This window comes from Sorex araneus, chromosome X (assembly GCF_027595985.1).
Source record: "Sorex araneus isolate mSorAra2 chromosome X, mSorAra2.pri, whole genome shotgun sequence".
NCBI classification, from domain to species: Eukaryota; Metazoa; Chordata; class Mammalia; order Eulipotyphla; family Soricidae; genus Sorex; species Sorex araneus.
In genome coordinates, this window is record NC_073313.1 from 142728037 (window position 1) to 142738056 (window position 10020).

The window sequence follows — 10020 nt, forward strand, 5'->3', positions numbered from 1 at the left end:
ATAGTGGATAAGGCTCTTGCCTTGCACATTACTGACCTGGACTTGATCCCCTGTGCCCCATATGGTCCACTAAACACCACTAGAGGTAACCCCTGAGCACGGAACCAGGAGTAAGCTCTGATTATCACCAGGTGTGCCCCCGCCTCCTACAAATCTTAATTTATGGTAACTGGACAGGACCCTTAGAAATCATGTATGTATAATAATACAAAAATTTTCTCACTTTACATAATTGTTAGGCTTTTAGAAGCTGTACATTTAAGCAAAACTAATAACGAAACTAATTTTACTATAGTCTAATTTATATAAATATGAGTTTAGTTCCTATAGCATATTTCTGATCACAAAACTGTCACCAGAATTGTAAAAAAATCAAAACTCTTCTAACTAAATAATCAATTATATTTATTCATTATCCAACCCGTTTATTCCCATCCAGGATAATGGGAGGCTGGAGCCTATGTTGTTAGCTCAGGACACAAGTTGGAAAATAATTCTGGACCCAATTTCCTTCCATCACAGAGCACATCACACGCACACTCTCTTGGACTGGAACAACTGAGATAGCAAGATAACATGCACATCTTTGGACGTTGGGATGAAATCAGGTTACTTGAAGAAAATCCACATAGACATGGGGGGAATATGCACTCACTCCATACAGACAGTGGCCCCTGTGTGGACTTGATAAAATTTATTTCTAAATTATGTATGAGGGTTTGCTGAACTTGGAGCTTCTTGTGGTAGCAGAATTTTTCTTTAAATTAAATTTTGGACAGGTCCATCATTTCTGAAAGGGCTGTTGTCTTTGAAATAAATACATAAAATCCCACCCAAAAGTCCTCATCCATCTTTTTTCCCAGCCATCTCAGTAGTACCCAAGGTACTTCTGAAGAATCTGAGGGATCTAAGTAAAACTATATAGAATTACTAATAATATAGCACCTCCATTTAATAAATGAGGAAACTAAGATCCTGAGAAGTTAAGACATTGACCCAAGTCCACACATCTAAGATTAGTTGAACAACAGTAACAATAGAGTTGAGTTGGGATGTGTAGAAAGGGTCTAGGAAAATTATAGAAATCTTTTGTTTGCTTTGTATTACACCTAATATGTGTATGTTGGGGTCTACTACTGGATTGGCGCTCAGGGGATCATATGTTGCCAAAGATCTGACTTGAGCAACTCACTTGCAAAGCATGCACTCAGGCTTGTTGAGCTATCTCCTTTTAAGTAATCTATGCCTGACTATAGAAATTAAATCGTTTTTCTAATATTTTCTGGTGTGACTTTCTGAAAAAGATGATGGAACTTTATTGGTTATACATGGGTCTTTATATAGGTTTGTTATCTTGTATTGCAAATCATTAGAGTTATTTGACCTCTTCTTGCCTGTCTGAACTGATGTGCTTGGCAGTAAACTTTCATTAGCTTGATTTAGAGGGTCTACCAATTTGTACCTATAATGTCTACAGTAGCACTAAAAATCAAATCACATACAGTAAAAAGTCAAGAGCTGACTGAAGCTTTCCAAAATTATTTACAAAATACTTTCCTAGACTTTAGGTTTTTAAAAAACTAGGTGATCTAATTAGTATGTGGCATATAAAGAAAGCAGAAGAGCACGCGGATAGGTAAAACCTATCTAAAGCTGACCCTTGGATTCAGGTTATAAGACTTAGATTATTAGGGAAGGAGGACATATGGAGTACAAAGGGTGGAAGGGATTCAATAAACAGTATTGGAGGGATTTTGGAACTTTGGTATGAGTCATGGCATGGCAACTTACCTTTTAAGAGGTATAAGAAAGCACCCCTGGGGCTGGAGCGATAACACAGCGGGTAGGGCATTTGCCTTGCATGCAGCTGACACAGGTTTGATTCCTAGCATCCCATATGGTCCCCTGAGTACCATAAGGAGTGATTTCTGAGTGCATAGCTAGGAGTAATCCCTGAGCATCGCCGGAAGTGACTGAGAAAGAAAAAAAATGAAGAGAGCACTCCTGAAAAATTGACAATAATGTAAACCAGTGACGCCATAATAAATACTTATAAATATAACAAGAAAAATAAAATAAAGCGCCTAGCTTTGGCCGCAAGGGGCCAAAGTCAAAATCCACATTTAACTCATAAGATTCTCTCTGATATGATATTGGCGTTTTTTTTATTCTGTTCCTCCATTGATCCAAGCCTCCACCTTTAGCAAACTCTTCTGATTCTCCAAATTTAATTTGTTCTCTTAGGCCTTCATATATGTATTAACTTTCATCTGAAGGTAAGGAGCTCACATCTTAACTCCCTGAGGTAGCACTATACTGTGTTTTAAAAAACAACATAAATATCTTTATATAATTTAATACACTTATTTAATTATTTGTTGTTGTACTGTCTGATATCATGCACTTTTTGCAGTGCCAGAAGTGGAAAACTTTGTTATGCCATTAATGATCAACTTGATTATGTGGGGTGGTGGCAAGGATGTAACTTGAAACATCATGCAAATGATACACATCCTTGGTCTCCGATATATTTTTATTTATTTTTTCCACTTACTTTGTATTATTTATTTATTTATTTTTATTAGTGAATCACCGTGAGGCAAAGTTACAGACTTACAGGTTTTCATGCTTATGTTTCAGTCATACAATGATCAAGTACCCATCCCTCCACCAGTGCCCATTTTCCACCACCAATGGTCCCAGCATACTTCCCACCACCCCCACCCTGTCCCTTTCACCCCACCCTGCCTCTGTGGCAGGGCATGCCCATTTGCTTGCTCTCTCGTTTTGGGTGTTGTGGTTTGCTACAGAGGTATTAAGTAGGCACCATGTTCAGTCTGTAGTCTATTTTTAGCCCGTATCTCCCATCCCTAGTGTGCCTGCCTAGCACCCTTTGCTTGGTGATCCCTTTTCTATCAGAGTTGCTTCTTCACCTAGCATGTGAGGTCAGCTTCCAAGCTGTGGAGTACTCCTCTTGGTCCTTATATCTACTATTCTTGGGTGTTAGTCTCCCATTCTGTTACTTTATATTCCACAAATGAGTGCAATCTCTCTGTGTTTTTCCCTCTTTTCTGACTCATTTCACTTAACATGATATTTTGCATGTTGATCCACCTATATGCAAATTTCATGACTTCATCTTTTCTAACAGCTGCATAGTATTCCATTGTGTAGATGTAACAAAGTGTTCTTGGGCACTCTGCTTTTTTCCAGATTCTGGTTATTGTGAACAGTGCTGCAATGAACATATAGGTGCAGATGTCACTTTTACTATACCTTTTTGCATCTCCGGGATATATTTCCAGAAGTGGTATTGCTGGGTCAAATGGGAGCTCAATTTCTAATTTTTGAGAAGAGTCCATACTGTTTTCCAGTCATACTGTTTTTTAGTCATGGCTGAACCATTCGGTATTCCCACCAGCAGTGAAGGAGAGTCCCTTTCTCCCCACATCCGAGAGCACCGGTCACTTTTGTTTTTTTGGATGTGGGCCAGTCTCTTTGGTGTGAGATGGTATCTCATTGTTGTTTTGATCTGCATCTCCCTGATGATTAGTGATGAGAGCATGTTTTCATGTGTCTTTTAGCCATTCTAATTTCTTCCTTGAGAAAGTTTCTGTTCACTTCTTCTCCCCATTTTCTGATGGGGTTGGATGTTCTCTTCTTGTGGAGTTCAACCAGTGCCTTGTAAATTCTTGATATCAACCCCTTATCCGATAGGTATTGGGTGAATATCCTTTCCCATTCTGTAGACTGTCTTTGTATTCTGCTCGGTGTGTGGAATAACAACCCCCCACAAATAACTAAAGCAATTTTGGGGAAAAAGAAGATGGGAGGCATCACCTTCCCCAACCTCAAGCTATACTACAGTGCGGTAATAATTAAAACTGCATGGTACTGGAACAAAGGCAGAGCAGTAGACCAATGGAACAGGGTAGAATATCCTTACACATAACCTCAAATATATGATCACCTAATCTTTGATAAGGGAGCAAGAAATGTAAAGTGGAGCAAGGAAAGCCTCTTTTACAAATGGTGCTGGCAACACTGGACAGCTACATGCAAAAAAATGGGCTCAGACTTATACCTAACACCATGCACAAAAGTCCGATCAAAATGGATTAAAGACCTCAACATTAGACCAGAATCCATAAGGTACATTGAAGACAAGGTCAGCAAAACCCTCCACGACATTGAAGCTACAGGTATCTTCAAAGAGGACTCGCCACTGACCAGACAAATGGAAACAGAGATAAACAAATGGGACTATCTTAAACTGAGAAGCTTATGTTCTGATATATTTTTAAATTTCAACTTGAGGGATTACTGATTTATAAGATTGTATATTTTTGGGGAACACAATTTCACACCTTGAAAATGTAAGTTCTGAAGCACCTGTCATCCGTGTTTCAGTATCCTTCCACCACATGTAGTATGGTTTTCTTTATTCATAATTTCATTTACTAGATTCAGAGATCCTTGAAGCCATCAGAGTATTGTAGTGATCTTTGTTCACCTCAGCACAGCATTGTGCATCCATTAGGTAAAAATGTAATGTTAAATTAATAATTTTGCACAATAATTTACAATCTTCACTTTCCAGGTGACTTTACATGCATTTCTCAATTAATTCTCACAACTTCTATAAGAAAGGAATGTTTGAAAAAAAGAAAAAAAGGGTGTTGTTGGGGCTGGAGAGACGGCACAGTGGATGGGGCACTCACTTTACATGCAACTGACCCAGTTTCAATCTCTGGCACCACATATGGTCTCCAGATTTCTTCCAGGAGTTATCCTAAGCACTTTAGGTGTACACCTCCTCACAAAAATGGGTGTTGATAGACTCCTGTCATAGAAAAGAGAAAATTGTGATTCAGAAAGTTTAAACCAATTGGCGCAATAGGTTTCCCATACATTTGGATTTGAACTCAAACCCATAAATTCATATCTAATCTCAGAGCCTGTGCCCTTAGCTGCTATACTACATATTGCCAAAAGGAGGGGGGCTGAATAATTAAAGATCTAATGATCAACAAAGGAGGAAATGAACATATAATATACTAAAAAGTAAAATGTGGCTCAGGAAAACTGCGCGAGCAGTAGAGCACATGCCTAGTATATTCAAAGACCCTGAGTTGGACACCAAGTCTCATTAAATGACATCCTTCCCGCCACCAAGAACTACTGCGTGTAGCTCTAGTGGCCCTCAAGCATAATCGATGTGCTCCGAAGACCTGCTGACCTGCTGGGTGTTTTTCCCTATAAAAATAAAATAAATAAAATATAAGAGGAGATATTATTTAGTCAGTAGCTTGACTCACCTTATGGAAAATTAGTAGCTGGGTAAAAGAATGTAGACTTGGTGAGCTATCTGCAATAGAGAGGAATTTGGCTTAACTTAAGTATTTATTAAGGACCTATTTTGTGCCAGGCACTATGCTAATTTCTGAAATATCAATGTGTGGTCTTTGCTCCTGAGGCTCTAAAGATATGCATGAGAGACAAAAATAATGTTGATGCAAATGCTGTTTCAGTGATAGAAAGTAATATGATGAAAACATCTAGATGTGGAGCCTACTTAGGGTTTCACAGAAGCCTCTCAGGGCCTAAAACTGAACACTGAATGGTAAAAATAAGTCTGGAACTTGAAGAATTTCATAAGAATTGAAACTTGTAGTTGGAAGTAAAGAGAGATTCACTATAAATTAATTAATACTAACAGCCTCTTGTTATTCTACGCTCTCTCTCTGAAATTAGAAACTAATGGTTTCTAATGGATGTTATTTCCATGGCTGGAGCGATAGCACAGCAGTTAGGCATTAACCTTTCAAGCGGCCGACCCGAGTTCGATTCCTCCAGCCTCTGGGAGAGCCCGGCAAGTTACCGAGAGTATTGAGCCCGCGAGGCAGAGCCTGACAAGCTACCCGTACGTATTGGATTATGCCAAAAACAGTACCAATAAGTCTCTCAATGAGAGACATTACTGGTGCCCACTCGAACAAATCAATGAGCAATGGGATGACAGTGACAGTGACAGATCCTCCTTTGTTGTATGAACTTGGATAAGTTGTTTCCTGTGTCTGAGCTTCATTTTCCTGTTGTCCAATCGGTAACCCAGTACTGCCTAGTGTGGCTCCTAGCAATCTCCCCACAATTTAAATAGGTCTAAATAAATCTCTAGCAGTTCTCTAACATCAGAGATTAATAATAAAAAAAAAACTTTACCTCCAGCCATTGCCTGAGAAACTTCACCTCTTCCCTATCTGTTTCCATAGCAACGAGTGGCTTGTTTCTTCCATTCTCCAAGGTCCACCACTAGATGAGCATGAGAGAGCTCTCTCCACGGAAAGAACTTAAAACTCCTCAACCGTTCTTCCAAACCACATTCTGCTTTTCACACTGTAACCATAGAAACTGTCTCCCTCCTCTAGTTATCTCCATGGTGACCCTCAATCCCACCTGCAGGATATTGGCAGGATCAATCTCTATTAGACTGTGGAATTTCTGGAGGCCTGGAAGAAAGGTGAAGGTACTTCCTGTTGTGGCTGAGTCTGTGTATCTATCTCTTCAGGTTTAGAAGGGGTACATCTCTTTAAACAAAGTGATAAATATGTGCCAGACAGGCACTTTACATTGCATATTTTAATTTATAACTAGTCATTTTATAGGGTTCATGGAAAAGAAGACCTCAAAATGTAAAAAAAGTACCTGGCTTTGTTTTCCTTGCTGGACCTACTTTCCCTGAAAGTTTCTCTAAAACTGGGAAATATGAGGATTTAGTTTCTATCATCTTCCTTGAATAAGTAGCCACCTATCTCTGAATCTCATTTTCCCATCGTGAAATAAGAGTGTTGGAATAATTATCATCTTGAATGTCTTATAAATTTCATATCTGATCTTCTCTAATGTAGGTTTCATTTTCTTTGGAGAAACTGATCTTTCAGAAAGGAATGCTAGTAAACCCACGAAGGTGTTTTTGTATTTTTCCTTTTTAAAAAAATCACGTTGGCAATGCTCAGGGACTACTTCTGGCTACTAATAAATGGCTTATTTAAATTTCAGTCACAATCAGGGACCATGTGGTATCGGGGCCTCCTACATGCAAATCAATGGCTCCATCGAGTTATCTATCTGGCCCCAACTTTTGTAATTAAATTTATTTTTAAAATTTTAAAATTTTATTTATTTTTTATAAAGTTCTTCATGATGATTTGTTACATTCAATATTTAAATAAAAATTCAAATTAAAAAAACCATATGGTAGAGATTTCTACATACTTTGATAGAACAAACTTAAGCTTGTTGTTCAATCTCTCACATCTTCAAAGAATTTTTGCTTTGGCTTGCAAAGTTCACTTTGAAGTAATTAAAAGGTAACCTTAGGGAGGCCATATGTACTCTTCAATCTTGCATTATAGGCCTCTAATATTGACTTCTAGTACAATATAACTTCTTCAATCTTCTAGTATTGACCTTTACTATTGACCTCTAGTACAACTTCTATTGACTTCTAGTACAAATTCAAATCTACTCAACAGATATCAATACAGTTAACTAAATTAACCAGATTTTTCTAGTTTTACATTAAATCATTTCTGTTTGTGTGTGCATGTAATTCTAAAGCATTTTTTGATCACATGTAAACATTCATATATCTACAACCTAGTTATGATATGGAATTATTTAATTATTACAAGGGTTCTTAGTGTTGTTCTTTTTATAAACACACTTCATAAAACTACAATAATCTTTCAAAAACACTAATTCCTTAAAGTTATTTAAATTTCAGTCACAATGATTTACTATTTCACAATGTTGTCAATGGTAGGTTTCCATACACACAATATTTCAACACCATAGGGGCCACCAGAGTGCCCACTTCACTACACCAAATGTCTGAGGGTGTTCAGTCTCCACCTGCCACCCTGCCTCACCATCTCCATCCCCACCCGACTCTTCACATATCACTATCCTGGTGAGTTCCTTTGTGTAGGCCATTTATTAGATTCTGTAGCTTTTTATTGCTCTGTGTTCCATGAAATAGATTATCATTTAACCCCTCACCTGATGGTTGTTTCCCATTTTTACCTATGAGAATAATAAAGCTTCTATGTGTTCTGTGTGTGAAGAATTCATATATTTCAAGAAAAATGGTTTTTATTTGGGAAATGTCCAAATTATCATTTTTGTCTATGTGATTTTGGTTTCAAATCTAAAATAATTTTTGCATAGCCCTACATCCCAAAAGTATTCTCCTACTTTTCTAAGGTTTTTGCAATTTTATGTAGGCTCACATTTCATTTTTTGAGTTTAGACAAACTCAAAAAGAAGCTGCATAAGGTGTGAGAGTTAGATTGAGAATTTTTGTTATTTTGAGGTCTCTTTGGCCTATTGTTATACAAATGCTCCCACGCCTTTTATTGAAAATACAATCCTTCCTCCACTGAGTTGCTTTTTAACCTAGTCAAAACTTAGGCAGATTTTTGTGGGTCTAGTTGTGTCTTTTTTTAACGTTCTGTCCTATATAAACTGTGTAACTATTGCAGTACATAGTCTTTTGAGACAGAATACTACTGACAGTTGTTAGCTTAGGCGACTCTTAGGAAATTACCCTCCCATATCTTCCCATCTCACTAACTATATAAAATGAACCTTCAGAGGCCCAGTGAGCTAACCACTGACTAGAACTCTGTGCTTATCTCATCTTATTCCTCTCTTCGTTACTCTGCCTTTCCTGGATTGTTTCCTTATCCCAGAACCTTCTTCCCATAGCTATCCCACGTTTATCTGCCCTTACTACCTCCTTCAAGAGTTTTCTCAACTTTCATCTTCTCAGTGAGATGATTTAAAATGACAGTCTCTGCCCCTTCCATTTCCCTGCTTTTACCCTATAGCATTCATCAACATTTTCAATGTTATCTACTCACATACTTTTGTCTCTACTAATAGAATATGATACTAACGGAAACAGGCAATACTAAAATATTATTATTAGTTTTGGGGGCGTTTGGGTCACACACCTTGTGGGGTTCGGTGTTCAGGGTTTACTCTGTGCTTAGTGATCACTCCTGGCTTTGCTCGAGGGATCATATGTGGTGCCAGGGATTGAACTAGATTTGGCCACATTCAAGCGTCTTAACTTCTGTCTCTCTGGTACTGATTTATTTTGCTTTGGTGCCAGGGATCAAACCCAGATCCTCAAACACACTCTACCATTGACCTCCATTCCCCACCAAAATCATTATTTTGTTCACTTGTATATATATCCCCAATACCTATATTGTGCCTAATGCACTTTTGTTGAATGACTGAATGAATGAAGAGATGCATGACTGAATGAATACTCCGAGTGAGGGTAAAATTCACTTTAACAGATTCCCTGCTTTGTGGCAAGGCAAGACGAACAGAACTCTAATCCCATCCACATGCCTCTCTGACCACCAGATGGCAGTTGCAGCCTGAACTCGTGCTGCCTTTGTTCCCCTACCAGATCCAACCCCACCCCAGTCTTCTCCCTGATGTCAGTCTTTTTGTTTGTTTTTGGTTTTGCTTCTGGGCCACACCCAGGAGTGCTCAATGCTTCTGTCTCTGCACTCAGCAATCACTACTGGTGTGCTCACGGATGCCGGCCATCGAAACCAGGTTAGCCGTGTGCAAAGCAAGTGCCCTACCCACTGTACTATTGCTCCAGCCCCTTTTTAGTCAGTCTTGTCCAGGACTTTTTTTTTCTTTTTTTGCATCACACCTGGCTATGCACAGGGGTTACTTCTGGCTCTGCACTCAGGAATTACTCCTGGTGGTGCTCAGCGGACCATATAGGATGCTGAGAATTGAACCTGGGTCGGCTGCGTGCAAGGCAAACGCCATACCCGCTGGGCAATTGCTCCAGCCCCTGTCCAGGACTTTTTAAAAAATGTAGTCACCGTAAAATTATAAAGTTTTTGAAGTATGGTTTACAATACCATTACTGATACGGTTTCATATATAACACTTGATCGCCTTTCAGCACCACTTCCTCCTCCC